Source organism: Melitaea cinxia, chromosome 15, assembly GCF_905220565.1.
Source record: "Melitaea cinxia chromosome 15, ilMelCinx1.1, whole genome shotgun sequence".
In the NCBI taxonomy this organism is placed as follows: domain Eukaryota; kingdom Metazoa; phylum Arthropoda; class Insecta; order Lepidoptera; family Nymphalidae; genus Melitaea; species Melitaea cinxia.
This window is the reverse complement of record NC_059408.1, coordinates 514073-534487: the sequence shown is the minus strand read 5'-3', so window position 1 is coordinate 534487 and position 20415 is coordinate 514073.

The window sequence follows — 20415 nt, the reverse complement described above, 5'->3', positions numbered from 1 at the left end:
AGGGGCACTCGTAATCCTCGTGTTATTGTAGGTGTCGATTGGCTAAAGTATCTGGTTAATATCTGGCGAACCGTACTACCTACTTGCCACTCTAACACTATAGAAACACAATTTGTGGTTTTATAGTTTATGAATAGAAACATTTAACAGGTAAAGTGGAGATGGCTGTAATCTTCTACGTACGGTCGAGATACTTCTCCAGTAGTTTAGCATTGAGTACAGTCTGTACAGCACTGCTCAAATTAGTTGAATTATTTAACTTGTGGATAAAAAATTGACGGTTATACGTTTCAAATTGTGAAGGACATCACTAAATAAGGGTAGAGGCACATATCGACTTATCGCTAGATTATTGCCCGGACGAAAATCATCGGGCCGGCTCCTATCTGCAGCGAGCAGTCGACAAAGGCGCATTTGCGACGCTAAATTTACGAGACACTTTTACGAGTGCAAAATAGGTGGGACTCGGTTTACGACCCACCCTGTATAATAAGGGAACTAAGCGAAGGGATACAGCAGTATACTGAAGCCTAACTTACATAAAATAACTTATTTTAAGCCCTATTTTATTGTAAAAGAGTTGAATCTCTATTGAAGAGGTTGTGTGTAGCGCGTGCGAAAATTTTCGTTATAAATTCGAGGTAATTTCATTGTTACATTGTAGAATCAATGGTATTTTTTTTATTGCCAACATGTGTTGGATGGAAATTATGTATCAATTTTTTTATTGGTTTCAAAGTACTTCCGTCTATAAGGGACTATAATGGTATTGTTCTGTTTCCTTGTTACGTAATATGTGACTAACATCAGTAAGCGTCTATGGCGGTTGAGGTATTTTCATTAAATGTATTACTATCGTGCAGAAAGTCCCCTCAGAGTTATATGAGTATATCGAAAACAGCTTTGTTCTATCGTCGGATATAATGTGGGCGAGGAGTGGGATAATCGAGCAAAGAAACTACGTCGTCAATGCCACAATCTTCATTTTAATGGTTTTTACGAATTTTCTTGACTGTCGGACGTCTTGACGTCTCACCATCTTGACCGATTTGCGCGACAGTGTTGCTATCCTCAGGATACCACGCCAAACATTCTTTTTCGTCCGTATTAATTACTGTCTCTGACATATGTATGGAATATCTACGGTAAATGAGAGAGCAGAAAGCCAGTTATTTATTTCTTTAAATCTTTCACACCTTTAACTCCTATTAAATCTTTAACAATATAACTGTAAACTTTAAATTAACAAAAAAAGAGCCTTAAATTCCAACTTATACATGTCACAGCTAAAAGTCTAAATAATTCCTACGAATGACGTTTAATAAAAGGGCTAACATTTCGATAAATTACTGTCTCCATTTTGAGTTTGGACATACGCAGTACAAACTTAATAAATATTCATTAATGTTATTTTATTTTGTTGTTAGTCCAAATACAATGTAATTTAAACGGTATAATTTATTTTTAGCATTTGTTACTTTGACCTTTTGTCATTATTTTTGTTAAGTCCGACTAACAATTCTTTGCACTAAGTTTTTTGGGTTACGTTAAAAATATTCTTGTTTATTGGAAAAATAAAACTTTATCGGAAAATATTAGATTGCAATTAATTCCGATTTAAAATAAGTGTAATCCTGTAGCCTCTAATAAAAACGTATATCATAACTTCTAAGTAACAAACCTCCAGATCTGAAAGAAACCGATAGCGGACCGAGAAAACTGATAATAATTGTGTTTGCAGGCAAACGAAGAAAAACCGCCTTCAATTATATCGACAAGTAATAATACAACGTAGGTAGACAAAAAAAAAGCGAGTAAATACGCATTATCAAAGATTACTCAAAAAGTTGTAATCAGATCTCGATGAAATTTAAATTTGACCACATGATAAACAACGACTTTCGATTAAATTAAAAATCATCAAAATCGGTACATCTAGTAAAAAGTTATGGCTTTTCGAGAGTTTCCCTCGATTTCTCTGGGATCTCATAATCAGATCCTGGTTTCCTTATTATGGTACCAAACTAGGGATATCTCCTTTCCAACGAAACAAAAATTATCAAAATCGGTTCATAAACGACGGAGTTATCCCCGAACATACATAAAAAAATATATATACGGTCGAATTGAGTAGTCTCCTCCTTTTATTGAAGTCGGTTAAAAAACCATTAAAACTAATTTAAACATTAATTTCTCAAAAATGACTGGATATTATCGTAATGATAATATCACTTAAAGATAACAACTAAATAATACTGCTTTCAGATAGTTTTGTTTTCTTGTGGTGGGTAATGTAGCCAGAGCTCAGGAGCTCCCCAGGGGGACGGTCGGGCGTAAGGTCAGCAACGCACTTGCGATGGTTTTGGTGTTGTAGACATTTTTTTTAATGTCACTAGGTCGGCAAACAAGCGTACAGCTCACCTGATGGTAAGAGATTACCGTAGCTTATAGACGCCTGCAACACTAGAAGCATCGCAAGCGCGTTGCCGACCCAATCCCCAATCCCCCCCCCCCCCAGGAGCTCTGGTCACCTTACTCACCAACAGGAACACAATACTGCTTGAAAACAGTATTATTTAGCTGTGATCTTCTGTAAGGTCGAGATACTACGCCAGTCGGGCTGCTCCAGTTTTTGAGCAGGAAATTCCTGCTGTGCCCGACCTCAGTTAAAGCTACGGTAAATGCTTACCATCAGGTGGGTCGTACGCTTGTTTGCCGATGTAGTCATGGTACAAGTCTTTTCACCCAGTAAAATATAATATGGTTCACGTGGTTTGCATACACCAGGTAGTGTTACATAAACGGAAACCAGTATTTATTATATTACGTATATTGATTAATCGTGACTCATATATAAACGGAGGCATCATCCACATTAACATATAATGAAAGGTGTGTCCGAACGCCCTGTTTGTCTGTTGAAATGTCTAAATTTGAATTTCAGGCTAAGGTCACAGGTTAATACGTTGTGTCGCTTTTCGGTATCGACACATATATATTTTTTGTGTAAAACCTACGACGAATCGTTAAAAACATTCAACTCCGAACAAAAATATTTTTAAATCATAATTATATATTAAAATTTCGTGTCACGATGTATGTTAACGATAAACTCCGAAATAACTGAACCAGTTTTTATCAAATTTTGTAAGAATCTGTAATTTGTTCCAACTTGGGAGATAGGGTAGTTTTTATCTCAATTGGACCCGGTAGGTGGCGCTGCAAACAGGACAACGTCTGCCGGGTCCGCTGGTAATAATATAAAACTGATTTTTTTTCCATCAGCTCTCCTGTTTAGTAATTTTCTGGTTCTTAACATAACCTATGGCTAGCCTGGTGCGAAATTTTGCTGATGGTTTTTATGGTATCTTACTACGCCGTTAGTTTATGTTGGTTATATGTAAGAGTTGTTAATAGGGTTGCTTGCTAGATTATCTTCGTTCCGACCATGGAATAGACTGTGAATTGTGACTTGAAGATCCCACAGATCACTCTCTTTAGATCCTGATCGAAACAGTTACATGAGTCATTATAAAGATACATATAGAGGTACTTGAAATAACTTCATACGTGAATGTTAGAATGACACTTGCCCAGTTATAGTATTGTTCCGTTTTTTCCTAATCGAATCCAGTACAGACCGACTGAACTCTCTTTGGCCATTGTTTGAACAAAATTAAAAATACTTATTTACTTTTTTATTTTTATTTTTAAACGGTGGCGTGATATTGTTAATTTAGAGATAATGAAATTCTCGCAATGACTCAGCCGAGGTCGAATCGGTTTCATTCACTTTACAAATATTCATGAATTTAAATTTCATGTTTTCAGTCAAATGTATTGTCGTGAAATAATTTAATTCGTAATACAGAACCGGATATTGATATGTTTAAATGTTGCATGTCCGTCTTTTGACTGTCGTAATATATGACTTAACGAGATATTACTGTGTCGATAGCAGAAAATATTGTGGTCTAAAGTAATTGTTGGAGTGTTGATAAAGCTTAGGTCAGTGTCAATTATCATTTTTGCAGTTTCTCGATTGACTATTGTTTTTGCTACCTTAACTTTAGTAAATTTAGTTTCACTCACGTTTTAACACAGTTCGAAATCTTGTTTGTAGGACATGTTAGTCTATATAACGGAGGTAGGTACACAGCAGGAAATGTCCTGCTCAAAAGCTTGAGCACTTCCACTGGGGAAGCACCTCGACCTTACAGAAGATCACAGAGAAATAACAACTCTTAAGTAGTGTTTTGTTCCTGTGGTGAGTAAGATGACCAAAGCTGCTGGTGGGGGTGGAGGATATTTGAAGAAGGTTGCACGATATATGAAGCTACGATAATCGCTTGCTATCTGGTGAATCGTACTCTTGTTTGCCGACCTAGTTGTATATTAAAAAAGATGACACTATGTGTAGCACTATCGCTTCAGCCTGTAATATCCCACTACTGGGCATAGGCCTCTTTCTCCATGTAGGAGAAGGATCAGAGCTTAATCCACCACGCTGCTCCAATGTGAGTTGGCGGATATATTCCCTACTATGAGTAACGATCGCTATCAGATGTGCATGATAACACCCAGACTGCGGCAAACACCTGTATAGCCAATACAAATGTTTGTCATGTGCGGGGATCGAACCCGCAACCGCCAGCGCAACAGGCACAATCCATGGCTGTGACCGTTGCGTCAACGCGGCGTCAAGGCACTATGAAGAACAATAATATAATATATATCACAGATTACAACAATAATATTTGACCCTATGATATATGAGTACCAAATCATAGTAGGTAATATATCCGTTAGCTCGCAGTGGTACGGCTTGGTGAATTAAGCTCAGACCTCTATTGAATCAAGAAGGCCTTTATCCAGCAGCAGAAAGTTACAAGTTTAAATCAATAAATTATCACAGATGAACAAATAAGCATATTTTACAAGGAAAAAGATACAAATGAGATCGAATAACTGAATATTTGAAAGAATGATATTCAAAGTGACTAAACTACTTCAACTCATGTCCCTCGAGCGTCACGGCCCGAGGTGATCCGTCAATTAAGGTTCCGTCAGATTTTTTGGAAAGGTTTTTCTTTATACAACGCTTGAAACACGACACGGTATATCGAGGTTGGTGACCCCATATTTCACGCCCTAAAGGACCGATTATAAAATCCATCTCCATACTAAATTTCACGAAAATCGATTTAGCCAGTGTATCCGTGAAACTTGACAGTGTTATGAACGGTCAGTGTTTTTTTCCGAATCTATGTCATTACGGAATTCTCGGGATATTTTAAACGCGTTACATTTCGGACGTTGACATTTTATTTAAAGCTGTAACCCCAGCAGAAGTACTTCCTCAAACAAGGTACAACGAACAAACTCGCTTCCTTTATATACAAGTAAATATAATTTATGATCGGTATAACAGTATGGTAAATGACAACAAGTATCACATGTGGTACAAAATCATATATTAGTAAGATTAAATTTTAATTTCAAAAAAGTAATAAATATAACAAAACGACTTCGTTAACATATAATTAAATATATTACCAAATTTAATACTGAGTCGTTGGTTGACCACTGATATTACACGATTGAATTATTCTGACTCTCTTACCCTTCGTTTGAAACGTAACATTAATTTACATAATGCTGATTGACGATCAAAATTACTAGATAATCCGAAATAATTTCGTATCCGTAATCATATCCGAAAACGTTTACTATTTATAATTTCGTATCCGTGTCCGTGTTATCTTGTATATAATTAAATAGTAATTTATTAACTATGAATGAAACTAAATTAATCGATAATAATGTCTTTTACACAACAAAATGCTAATTACATGTTGTTTGTTGACAATCTGTTTGTTTGCCTTTTTACGTAATTTTTAATGAATATTCATTGAAGTACATATTTCCACAAGCTATAAAAAACAATTACGCGTTTAAAATTTACAATATTTTTTTACAACATCATAAATCTCAACATTAGGAGGTGCTAAAGCACTAGCCCCCTTTTATAAATATTTTTTTTTACCTTCCGACCAACACTAATTAACGACTATTGGTATCATTGATCATTTACATTTTTATAACCTTTATTAATATAATTTAAAAATATACAAAAAAGCCTATCAAAGTACACACAAAAGTATTTTATTTTGACTTGAACTAGCAATCCCCTTGCGAATAATTCGCACTAAATAATTTTAGCAAATAATTAATTTACAAAAACAAAATCAATAATTAGCGAGATCAAGCATTTATCTATAAAATGAATAAATAATAAAATAAGATATATAATTTATGTGGAGTAATGGTGATGTTTTTTCTAAAAATAGAGGCAAACCTTAGGAGAAATAGGCCTTTGCCCAGTGGGACGCTACAGGCAGAATCGAATAAAAAAAAAAACAAAGCGATTGCAACAAATTTTTGTTCTGTCTTCTGAAAATAATGTCAACACAGGATTTGTATAGAAAAAAAAAAAAAAAAAAACTAATTTGAATTCCGAATGAACACGAAAAGAAAGAAGTTTGAATCGTGATTTATATTTTAAAGGAAAAGTACTCAACTGACGATCATTGTATATTCTCAGTATATTATCGGAGGCCTACGTGAAGACGCTCATGAAGCGTTGATTCCCGGTAAAGTCGGAACTGACTCAACTGTAAACAGATTTTAAATCTCAGTACATTGACAGAGATAACTGAGTATAAAGAATTAGTTAAATTTCTCAGAAACGCGAACGGTAAGATGTAGGAAAATTTATGATAACAATTTTAAGTTGTAATCTATATAAAGTGATGTTACGATGATGCTCAAACTACGGAAACCATCTATATTCTCTACTAGATGTGCCCGCGACTTCGTCCGCGTGGAATTTAACAAAATAATTATTGTTCAATTCACAGTTATAAAAGACAGTAGCTCAAGAAAAAGAAAGTAGTCCTTATTACATCAGATCTGCCAGTGAAAGTCCCGTCAAAATCGGTCCAGCCGTTTCCGAGATTAGTCGGAACAAACAGACAGACAGACAGACAGACAGTCAAAAATTATAAAAAATGTTATTTTGGTATATGTATCGTGTCTACATACACACACACACATCAGCCTATCGCAGCTCACTGCGAGACAAAGGGCTCCACAAGTTCACGCCAATAATGGCGTGTTTTGCCCATAGTCACCACGCTGGGTAGGCGGGTTGGTGACCGCAGAGCTGGCTTTGTCGCACCGAAGACGCTTCTGCCCGTCTTCGACCTGTGTATTTCAAAGCCAGCAGTTGGATGATTATTCCGCCATCGGTCGGCTTTTTAAGTTCCAAGGTGGTAGTGGAACTGTGTTATCCCTTAGTCGATACCTACGGGAAGAGAGGGTGGCTATATTCTTTGCTGCCGTAACCACACGTTGTACATACATACATACATACATACATACATACGTATTAATTTAGTTAAAAGTGGTAATTTTAATACAACAAACAGACACTCCAATTTTATTTATTTGTATAGATGAGGTAGAAATTAGTCATGAGCGGGAACTGAACCGCGTTATTTCGCTTGAAATGTAGCCGTAATCGCTAAGCATCAGGTGAGCCATACGTTAGCTGATCTAGTTTTATAAAAGAAAAAAAAAACTATAAAATAGACTGACATTACTGCGCGTATTTGTCTAATAACATACAATAATATAAACATATATAGTATATAAAGGTAAATTGCGACGTATGTAGTTGCAATTAAAAGTATTGACTCAGAAAACATCAGGTCCTAATGGAACTACCGCAGCGACAGTCAACCCGTGCTGGACTAACAAATTCAAGAACATTTCCAATTACTGACGCGTTTTTTTGTAAAAAATATATTATATAACACATTCAATTAAAAATATATGAGTTGTGTTAAAATGTGCAGAAAAAAATCTTCTTTCCATAACTTTTATTGCTTCAAAAATACATTAAAATGACAACTTACTTCTTAACATCTTCCACCAATATATAGGCTATATTCTATCCTATGTAGGTCGGCAACGCGCTTCTGGTGTTGCAGGCGTCTATGAGCTACGCGCTTACCATCAGGTGAGTAGTACGCCTGTTTACCGACCTAGTTGTATATAAAAAAAGTTTGTGTGTACTTATGTACGCACGTAAGAAGTTATACTTCATTGGCAAAAAAAAAATATCCTGGCACATTTTTGAGTTCAACAACTACTAGATTTCTTTAACCTAGAGAATATGAATTAACAGCGTATTTTATAGAAAACGAAGAGGTTGTAATCGATATTTATATTATAAACGGATAGTCGTTCTCGTCTTCGGTATTTTGAATATAATCAATCTGACGTCACGTTTCATGACTATCAGATAAAACCTCGAAAAAAAAGTCTACATAATACTATAAAAATATTTGTAAAATCATTTAATTACGAACGTGACAATAACACGTTCACTTAAAAATAATTCCACCATAAAAACAAACGATTGTTCTAAAAACCAATTAGCCCCAGTTTGTTTTCGCTAACCGACGCCTCATGGCCCCTCGAACCAATATAACCTTTAGTAGTAAACAACCAATTTTTGCCAAGATTATGAAACAAACAGTCTTCACAACGCCGGCGCCACACGTGTGACGAGTATACACAAACATATTATATTACTTTAGAAATATAAACATTGGCCGATTTGTCAATCTGTAATGGTTAGGATAGGACACATAGAATGAAATTGTAGGCATAGGTAGCAGAATATTAAAAATCTGTGGAAATTGATTTTAGGAACTGCTACGACTTTCTCAATATTAAGATCATTCTCATTCTCATATTTAGTGTTTCCTTGCGTTCTGGAAAACATCACTTATAACAGAAAAAACATTGTGGACTGAGATAGAAAAAAGATTTTCTTTATTATCATCTCTTTCTACTAAAACAGATGCAGCTACATGCTACATTTACTTTTGAACGGTTTGTTTCCGTGTTGCAATACAGTAAAACAGTAATTGTCCATTTTCATTCGTCGTATATGCATATATACAGTAAGTATAGAAATGATGTAATTAAGAAAAGTCTTATTAACAAAGTTACTAAAATTATAGTAGATTCAACGATAGTTCGCTACGTGTAACGCCGGCCTAACAAGCGTACTCGAACGAGGCCAGATTTTACAGCGCGGTGCTAACACGCAGAGTAAATATTTTGCAGTGGCCGGTTTATCGGCGCCTGCGCATGCCCCCCCCCCCTCCGGGCTTGGCAACAGCTTACACGTGGTGTGGAAAAATTGCCCAATAACATCGTAACGAAGCCTCGAACCCGATGGTATCATCTTGTTTTGAAGTGCATTTCTGTTAGGGCTGTTCATACATACCTTGTTATTTATATTCGCACTTATATAATACGTGTGAAAAAAGATGAATTTCTCTGTGTAGCCGGAGTATTTTGGAGCCCTTTTATTTATTAGTTCAGAACAACTAAAGTCTTAGTATATATTTTACTAGCTCTTTTGTATATATATTATACATTTTTGTATCTATTTCGTCAAACTAGGGAGATATTGTGCATCGATTTTGTACAAATTTTACACATGATAACAGTACAGCGCTAATTGATATTGTACCTACACCTGGGACCTGTAACTCTAAAAGTTCCACATCTGGACGTTCCTTTCTTGCAGGAAAGAATCTTTAGAAAAGAAGATAGAGGTTTTGGAATCAGCCATGCTGTTCTGTCATGCGTACATGCATTCTTCATTTCATGCATGCTTTCTGGTACGTATTACACAGGCTTGTGATTGTTACATAAAATTCACACTTTCTTTGGCAGATTTCATTAAAATTTGTTTTATTGTATTTCATTCATTTAATAATCACAAAACTATAATTCTAAATACATTACGTTATTGATATAATCTAAGTAATTTAACAGAAATGTTATTTCTCTAGAAGCGAAGTGACAACCTTGGTTTTATGGTAAAAAGAGCAGTAGTTTTCCAATATATCTGTCGTTCACATGTTCACTTCTACCGTGTAAGTACAACGTCGTAGGTGACACACAAACGTCTGTTGTTATGACCTGAGAAATAATAAATTTCAATGTATTTATTCGTCCGTACAAACGTGTTAATTTTCGAATTTTACGAAACCTGAATGAAAAATGTTTTATTTCATTTATCATTATCAAAAATCAATTTGTTCGTTTGTCCAAAGTGTTGACCGCAAACTTTGCTATGCTTCAGCTTGTAATATCCCACTGGGCATAGGCCTCTTTCCCCATGTAGGGGAAGGATCAGAGCTCAATCCACCACGCTGCTCCAATGCGGGTTGAGTAACGATCGCGATCTGATATACATGATAACAAACGGCACCGACGGCTTAACATACTCTCCGAGGCACGTTAGGGAGACCCACAAGGACTGCACAAACACCCAGACCACGACCAGACCAGACCATATTTGTCATGTGCGGGGATCGATCCCGCATTCGCCAGCGCAACAGCCACAAACCAGTGCTGTGACCGTTGCGCCAACGCGTTAACAACTTTGCTAAGCGGATATGAAATATAGATTTTTTGCAGTTCGTTTGTTATAGTACATTTGCTATGAAACAATACGGCATGACAAATAGGAATGGAGCATATTGGACATAATTCTGATATTGATCGATCGATTTAATTCTGAGTTTTGGATCAAGCTCTGTATATTTCTCAATCTCTCTGTATATGCGTCGAATTTTTTTTTATATCACTAGGTCGGCAAACAAGCGTACAGCTCATTTGATGGTAAGAGATTACCCTAGCTTATAGACGCCTGACACACCAGAAGCATCGCAAGCGCGTTGCCGACCAAATCCCCAATCCCCCCCAGGAGCTCTGGTCACCTTATTCACAAACAGGAACATAATACTGCTTAGAAACAGTATTATTTTACAGTATTATGCTGTGATCTTCTGTAAGGTCGAGGTACTACCCCAGTCGGGCTGCTCCATATTTTTAGCAGGAAATTCTTGCTGTGCCCTACCTCAGTTAAACTCTATACAAAAGTTTAACTCTATACAAAAGTTTCCAAGGCATATAACTTTGTTGCAGCCATTGCGTTACCGCATATGATAAAGGTCACAAAGGGTTAATAAAGGGTAGGTGCAAAATGAAATTAGCGAAGCCCTCCCCGATGTAGGGCATTGTTCAGGCTTAGTATAATTGGATATACCTGTCGCCGAGCCGTCTAGCACCGGATGCATTCCATTTGCACAATTATACCTTATAACTCTGTCTACGCGAAGTTATATGTAGATAAATTTTATTTTAGTTAGTATGGATAAAGTCCAAAAATAAGGACCAGATTTTAATAATTCTTTCATCACAAAAACCTTACAAGTTCAAGATATGATATAGGCTATGAAACATCTAGTTATGACTCAGTATCGAAGTAATACATTTACCAAGAGTCAAGTATTAAAACTGAATAACGATGAAACAATGAGAAGCGTTCAATGTGCCTTCTTCATTCAATCTTCAAAGGGTTTCCTATAGTTTCCTATAGTTCCAAGTTACATTACAGTCAGTATAGAAGTTTTTGCGTGAAAGAATAACAAACACTCAATTAACCTTTCGTTTTTTTTTTGTTAGGAATGGGAGAGTGAGTGGGGAGGGGAGTGAATGGGGGGCGACAAAGCCAGTACTGCAGTCACCAACCCGCCTGCCCAGCGTGGTGACTATGGGCAAAACACATGAGTTCACGTTATTTTTGGCGTAAACTTGTGGCGGCCTATGTCCAGCAGTGGACTGTATAGGCTGTGATGAATGGGAGAGTTTGCCAACTAGCGAGCCCCTAATGAGGACTATGCCTCATCTACTAAATATTACGGATTAAGGACTTCTACTTACGGACTTATTAAGGATGTAAAAGTCACATAATTTCCTTATGAAGTTTTCTTTACTATCCTCAATATAGTTTTTTCGTAAATATACAGTACCACGGTTCTAGTCTGGACTTGAACACGTGTCCATTGAATGACTTATACACATTTTAAATCTACAGAGCCAGACTTTCAACCAGTGTTATTACCGATACATAACAATTAATAATTCATGATTTATCATTTTCATTGAGTCATGCTTGTATAATATAATACTTGTGATATAACTGAACGGAAAAAACAACGTTTAACCGACTGCGGAACTGACGAAAGTAATGTATTTGTTTTATCTTATAATGAAAACGTTTTCAAAACTCAAATAAATAATCTTAAAAATATATTACTAAGCAATATCACCTCTAATGACAAATAAATTTTAGCTCAAACTCTACGTGTCGTAGCATGTAGTTTTATAGCCTATAGGTACACGCACTAAACTGGTGAGTCCAAAAAATTCTAAATTTCGTTAATGATAGAATTTATTGCTTTTAAACAAACATACAAACTCCAGCTTTTTAAACAGCGGGATGCGAGTAAAATCTGGGACTTTTTTTGCATAGTAGTTGATACATGCAAACTCCATTCGTTTTCAATTATATAGATGTTTTATAGCCTAAAAATCTTCGGTAGTAAATAGGCTATATTAAGACAAACGCATTATATACTACGGTCACACAATCCAGCGTGGTGACTATGGGCAATACAAATGAGTTTACGCCATTTTTGGCAACATTGTGAAGGCCTATGTCCAGCAGTGGACTGTGATAGGCTAAAATAATGATGATGATTATATACTTCGGTCATTAGAACTTATCAAAGTTTACTCTATAATATAAATTTGAAATGAGTTCACGTTATTTTTGGCGTAAACTTGTGGAGGCCTATGTCCAGCAGTGGACTGTATAGACTGTAATGATGATGATGATGATGATGATGATAAATTTGAAATAAAAATAATGTCATATCATTAAATCATATATTAAATTATGATAAATGAGAGTCCCAGTACTTTGTTTATGATTACATACACATCACAGTACAGTAATTTTTATGTGTAATTTGTAAGCGAGTTGCGTGTGTCACGAAAACAATATGTTTTTTAACCAACAACACTTTTAAGTGTGATGATGTGCTTAGACAAAGGGTCAACTTTTGTGATTAGGATTATTACGTAGAACAAATTGAAAATTTTATTAAAATATTAAATAATAGGTCACAAATAATTTGTGTCTTATTTATTTATTTTATACTTTATTGTACATCACAACATCACAGGTACATTACAAACAAAGCATAAAGATAGTTACTAGCTAGTAGTAGCTAATTAGCCATTTCTTCCAGACAACTCGTAATCTACAGACGTCTGTAACCTACTTCCAAAGCTCAAAGGGCTCTGGTCAGCTCACTCACCACAGGAACACAACACTGCTTGAAAGCAGTATTATTTAGCTGTGATCTTTTGTTAGGTCGTGGTACAGTATATGTTCTGCTGTGTCCCACCTCAGTTATAATATCAACTCACCTCACACATCACTACATTTAGGAAACTTCAATAAGAACAATAGAACAATCATAGTGTTTGCAGGCAAACGAAGAAAAACCGACTTCAATTATATCGACAAGTATACAACGTAGGTAGACGAAAAATTAGTCAGGTAAATACGCATTATCTAAGATTACTCCAAAAGTTGTAATCAGATCTCGATGAAATTTAAATGTGACCACATGATAAACCTCGGCTTTCGATTAAATTAAAAATTATCAAAATGATCAGTATATCCAGTAAAAAGTTATGCGGATTTTCGAGTTTCCCTCGATTTCTCTGGGATCCCATCATCAGATCCTGGTTTCCTTATCATGGTAACAAACTAGGGATATCTCCTTTCCAACAAAAAAGAATTATCATAATCGGTTCATAAACGACGGAGTTATCCCCGAATATACATAAAAAAATATATACGGTCGAATTGAGTAACCTCCTCCTTTTTTTGAAGTCAGTTAAAAATGATTGTCATTATATTGTACAACTAATAAGTTTCTGTTGTTTTTTCTTATTATGATTTTTTTTTTACTATTCTGCTAATGGAACCACTCGTGGATTTTTGTAAGTATTTTTTTAATAAATAAAAACTATTATTATTAATTATTGTTATTATAAGTCAAATCAGTAACATACTATCGAGATTTTTACAGAATAGAAAGGTAACGCGTCAAATTAGTTATATACGAGGATGCCAAAAAAGTATAAAATTTGTCAAAATATTGTCAAGATGGCGGCTGGAGTTCATATTGTGAACCAAATCACAGCCGCGATATTTCGACCGACATAAACGTATAATTTATAAACAGCGCTCCGTTTATAAAACTGACGAAAATAAATAAACAAACAAAGGAAACGGCAGAGAAACTTCGACGTTTTTGTCCTTGTGTGTGTTTTAAAAATGTTATGTATTGTGAAATATTATTTTTGATGCACGATTTTATAGTAAATTATGATGACTTGATGGGTTAAAAATGAGTAAACACACGAGATAGAGAAATAAAAAAAAATGAAATATACACAAGTATTTCAAGTTGTAAAAATAAGCTCTTTACTTACACAATTATTTACTTTCATAATTAAATCTACGACCACCACGATAATACTACCTCGGCGACGGTTAAAACACTGACGGTCGCGAGTTTGAATCCCGCTTGGAGTTGATAATTGTGTTTATACAAATATTTATTTCCGGTCTGGTTCTTAGTCCTTGTTGGTCTCCCCACCGTACCTCGGAGAGCACGTTAAGTCATCGGTCCCGGTTGTTATCATATACACCTGATAGAGAACGTTACTCATAGTTGGGAATATATTCACCAACCCGCGTTGGAGCAGCGTTGTTGATTAAGCTCTGATCATTCTCCCTACTACATGGGGAAAGAAGCCCTTGTCCAGCAGTGGGATATTACAGGCTGAAGCGAGCGAGCGAATTAAATCTAAGTGAAATTATTCAAAAAAATAACTTAATAAAGCACAGGTTAAGGACTGTTAACTGATGGCATGACATGTGCGTCAATTAATCTTTTACTATGTGATGTGGGTCACGACAGTCGCGTTGTTAAAAATTCATAAATAAGTTAGTATTTAATAGGTATAGTTCGAAGTATTTTTTTTTTTGAAATATTTATGATTTCGAATACAATCAAACATGTTCCAATACTTAATAATTGTGTTTTATGGTAAACGAAAAAAAAAAACGACTTCAATTACGCCGACCGCAAATGAAACGTAAGTAGACGAAAAAATGGTCAAGTAAATACTCATTAATAGAAATAAATCAAAAAGCACTTGTCAAATTTCTATCAAATTTAACTGAAATAACACAAGTACCAGCTTTCTTTTTTTTTTCTTGAAAAAAAGTATCATCAAAATCGGTCCACCCAGTAAAAAGTTATGTATAATAAATACAACGTAGGTCGACGAAATAATAGTCCAGTAAATACGTATTCGATTAAATTTAAATAGGACCACATGATAAGCATCACCTCTTGATCAAAATCTGTCAACCCAGTAAAAAGTTCACATATAAAAATATATAATTGATAACCTATTTAAAAAAGTCAAACCGTCAAGATAGTATAAATCTTTATCATCAGTTACATTAGAATCTTTAAAACCTTGGCATCGTTTTTGAAATATGGAAATAAGTTCCGATAGGTATAGGCTTTAAAACCTCACGCTGTAGCTCATAGAAACTAGAAAACAGTCAGAAACATCAATAAACTCGTAAACAAAGTTAGCAATATATTCACAAACAAATTCCATATGTATTTATTACAGAACATACGTCATGGCGTTCCTAATACGCGCATATGGTGAATCTGTTTTTTTGTATGTTTGTGTGTACAGTGACGTCACTAACATCTGACGGATCCAGGGGACGTTAAGTAAGAACAGATGCCAGGACTAAAATTAGTATTAGAGATTTGCGTCTTAGCTAAAATAAAGACAATAAAAGCCTTAATTAAACATCCGTCCCTATTCAAGCAATTATTAGCTGTCCCGCGTGGTTTTACTCGGGTGAGTTTGCATTCTCTGTGGTTCGGAGTTGATATTTGTGATTACTGCTCTGCTTTTGAGCCACAAAGTGATGATTTTTTAGTGTTTAACCTTCATTAACGAAGCTGGTATAAAAAAAAACAAGTCTGCTTCAGACCACACGGCTGAAGTAAAGCTTCTTTAACTCCATCTATATGTATGTATGAGAAAAAGAGAAAGAAAATGTACGCTCGCACCTGTCTCTCTTACCCCTAGAGTAATTAATATACGAAACGTAACTCCTCTTTCTATCTTCACTAACTTATATCTCCCTCTAAACTTCCGTTCGCTTCCCCCAATCACACTTTTCGTAACGCTCTCGTCACGCATTCACCAGCTTACTCAGCATGTCAAGCGTGCGTTTGGTTTCATTATGATTAAAATAGTTTTCTTGAATGGAATTATGACCATAATTACCTACCTATATAAAATTAATTACTTATTTACGTAATAATACATCAATGTAATAATCTGTCTGCTTTCTTTCACAAATTTTTATTTAAATACAATTTACAAAATGTTTCATCCAATTTTTTCCTTATTTTATCAAAATAAATACCATTTATTTTATCAAATCGCTCATAAAATTATTTTATTCCTTAATAACTTTCTACATATTATAATATTAAGTATATTTACCGTTTTCCTCAACGTTGAATCTAGAAAGGACCTTGATCTTGATCTTACGCTGCATATGATGCAATATATACGACCATTTACAGCCAGATCTCTTCTACCTTATATTTAGGTCATTAAGATTCAATTTCCAATGAAAGATCGCATGTGCCAAAGAATTCTTTGTCCTATAAAGTTCAAAACTCATCACACGTGCTCTACACAAATTCAATCAAATTTAACATCTATTGCACTTAAGATAAGGTTGAGTTTTGTATTTATAAAATTGTTTATTGTTTGTTTAGCGATTTCGATAAGATATTATGTGTAAAAAAATATTGTTAGGTTCAATATTTTGATGGGATTAACTTACGAAGTGACGTGTCGTGCTTATGCAAATATGTTGACAAATTAACACGTTCGTCCAATTAATCTAGTTGATATCTCTTGAAGGTAACCTATTTTGAGTGTTTTATATCCCTGTTTATAGTGATTGATATAAAATTATAAATAACATTGTTTTTAATCATAATTTCTGAGCTAAGCACAATAAAGCAAACAAAGATACACCTTTATTATGTTACAATGGACTATAGACCGACTATTACACAATTAAGCAAGTATCGAGATCCGTTATTACTTTCATGTAATTACTATAGAAAGGTAATTAGAGCCGGGACCGGTCTAGGCGGTAAAAGGTCACAGCAATTATCACCAAGTATTGACAGTTAATGATGTAACGCCGCGCACGAGTACAGACACACATACACAAATACATAATGACTATGTATATTTCATCATATAAGTAGATTTGCACCTGTTATGTACGTAATGTTTGCTATGTCTTATATCTCACAGTGGAAGACGCAGGCAGCTGTATCACAGTTTATACTATTACGGCTGCCAACGTTAATTTGTATATGTTTCTGTGTAAAATGTGAATACTTAACGTACTGTAAATTGTTTTGTTAAAAGGAGTGAATAAATAAATTATTATTATTATTATTATTATTATTATCATATACTCGTATATAATAAGGGACATTGATAACACACCTTTAAACCCTACGCCATGCCTAGACATCTAGATAACAAAAAAAATAACAAACTTTGTACGAAAACAAGAATCAATTATCGTAAAGATTTGTCAAAATAATTTTATATAAGGCAAATCGCTTAGAAATGACTTTTAAAACATATTTTTTTATTTGATTGGTTTTTGTGGCTGTTGCACCGGCGGTTGTGTGTTCGGTCCCCGCACATGACAAACATTTATATTAGACATACATATGTTTTCCGTGATCTGGGTGTTTGTGCAGTCTTTGTGGGTCTCCCCACCGTGCCTCGGAGAGCACGTTAAGCCGTTGGTCCCGGTTGTTATCATGTACACCTGATAGCGATCCTTACTCATACTAGGAAATATATCTGCCAACCCGCATTGGAGCAACGTGGTGGATTAAGCTCTGATCCTTCGCCTACATGGGGAAAGAAGCCTATGCCCAGCAGTGGGATATTACAGGCTTCAGCCTGTAAGACAAACATATTAGGCTGCGTAGATAGCCTAATATGTTTGATTTTTCCAGTGTTTTACTTGTTAATACCTGTTGTAGACGCAAGAAGAACTACACTCGCGTGCAACCGAATCGACTCAAGCCGTATATTGGTATAAAACTTCGATTTTTAGAAAAATGGCTTATCCGATTTTCTTGTTCTTTTTTTTGTTTGAAAGCCTAATCTTTTCTCTTAAAAATGCAATCCTAATGAGAAAAATCGGTTGAGAATTTATTGATAAAATTTAATTTGACAGAAATGCATAAAAATTGAAGAACTTGAAAACAACAACATAATGAATAAAAAAATTATTTTTGATAGAAGTAAAGAAAATTAAAATTTTCAATTCTTTGCATTGCCTCCCCTAGCTTTTATAACGGCTTGCATGCGATTTTTCATTGATTTTATCATTTTTTTGATAAAATGTTGAGGTATCGTATTCCATTCTTCCTCTAGCGTAGTTTTGAGCTCGACGATGCTTGATGGAGCCGTATCTCTAGCTCACACCCTCCGTTTGAGCTCATCCCATAAATGCTCAATGCAATTCAGATCAGGACTGAGGGCTGGCCACATCATCGTCTCAATATGCACCTCTTAAAGAAACTGGCGAGTAACACTTGCTGTATGACACCGAGCATTATCATGCATCAATAGAAAATCTTCTCCTATGTACCCTGCATAAGGTACAATATGATCGAGGAGAATGTTTTTCACGTACTTTTGAGGTGTTAGACCACCACTCCGACCACCACCAGGCACGAAAACAAGCTCGGTCTTCCCTTCATAAGATATTCCAGCCCACATCGTGACTAAACCACCGCCATATGATACTGTTTCAGCGAAACAGCATTGCGAGAACTGTTCCACTGGACGCCTGTATACTCGGTCTCTTCTGTCATTGCCATGGAGACACATTCTGCTCTCATCAGTGAACAGGATGGAGCTCCATTGCTCAATAGTCCAATTGAGGTGTTCACGAGCAAATTAAAGTCGGGCTTGACGGTGACCTGCGGTCAGTTTCGGGCCTCTGGCTGGCCGTTTAGGAGTTAAAATTGGATTTCTTCAGCCGTCTTCTAATTGGCCACTGACTGACAGCCACTCCTCGAACCCTTCTGAGCTCCTGTTGCACATCAACGCCCGTGAGATAACGATTTCTCAACGAAGTTGAGACGATGAAGCGGTCGTCTGTCTCAGATGTGCTCCGGTGTCTATTGGTTTGTGGTCTCCGAACGAAGCCACCGGTCTCTTGAAACCTTCTGTATACTCATGAAACAGCTGATTGGCTCATGTTAAGTTTACGAGCGACTTGCCTTTGATTATGGCCCGCTTGCAACAAACCTACAACTTGGACCGCTGCTTCTGAGGTAGTGTCCATTGGATCGCGATTAAAATACTGGGTGCTTAAGGAGATGTGTACCTGTCAACGTCTGACGAGTGATTGATAAGAAATATGGGTCACGTGAGCTCTTATACATGATTTAGTCTCGCAACTCATGGGTACCGCAACGGGTAATTTCTGTAACGCTCATGTTTGACCGTATTTATTTAAAAAGTTTTTTCATTGTTTATTTGAAAATGGCTATATTTATGAAAAAAATATGTGTCTTTGGAATAAAAAAATCTTTTACAAAAATCGGATAAGCCATTTTCCGAAAAATCAAACTTATATACCAATATACGGCTTGAGTCGATTCAGTTGCACGCGAGTGTATGTAAGGGGAAGCCCTTGAACTGACATGGTAAAGATTACGGTATGATTGTAGGCTTATTGAAATATGAAGAATAACATAATATACCTATTATGCCTGATACACACCACACTACTTCAATATTAGTCGAAAAGTGAATTTACTTAGAAAAAAGTAAGTTTCTAAAAATATATATTTTTTTAGGACAATTTAAAAAATAATCTTTCATCCCATTATCGCAACGGTCAGTTTGGCCTTAACCCCCAACAGCCGATAAAAAATATTCAAAGGTAAAAAAGTTAAAACATAATTTATAAAGGACTTACTTAATAAATCGCTTCATCGTCCACGTAACACACACACTTCCATGCTGAGGTTAAAGACACTCCTGTTTTTGACTGTGCTACATTTATTCATGATTACAATTTAAAATATGTCACTGCAACTATTTTATGAAAACATGCATTAATATTATAACATTTTAATTATCATTTTTTTTTATATCACTAGATCGGCAAAAAAGCGTACGGCTCACCTGATGGTAAGAGATTACCGTAGCTTATAGACGCCTGCA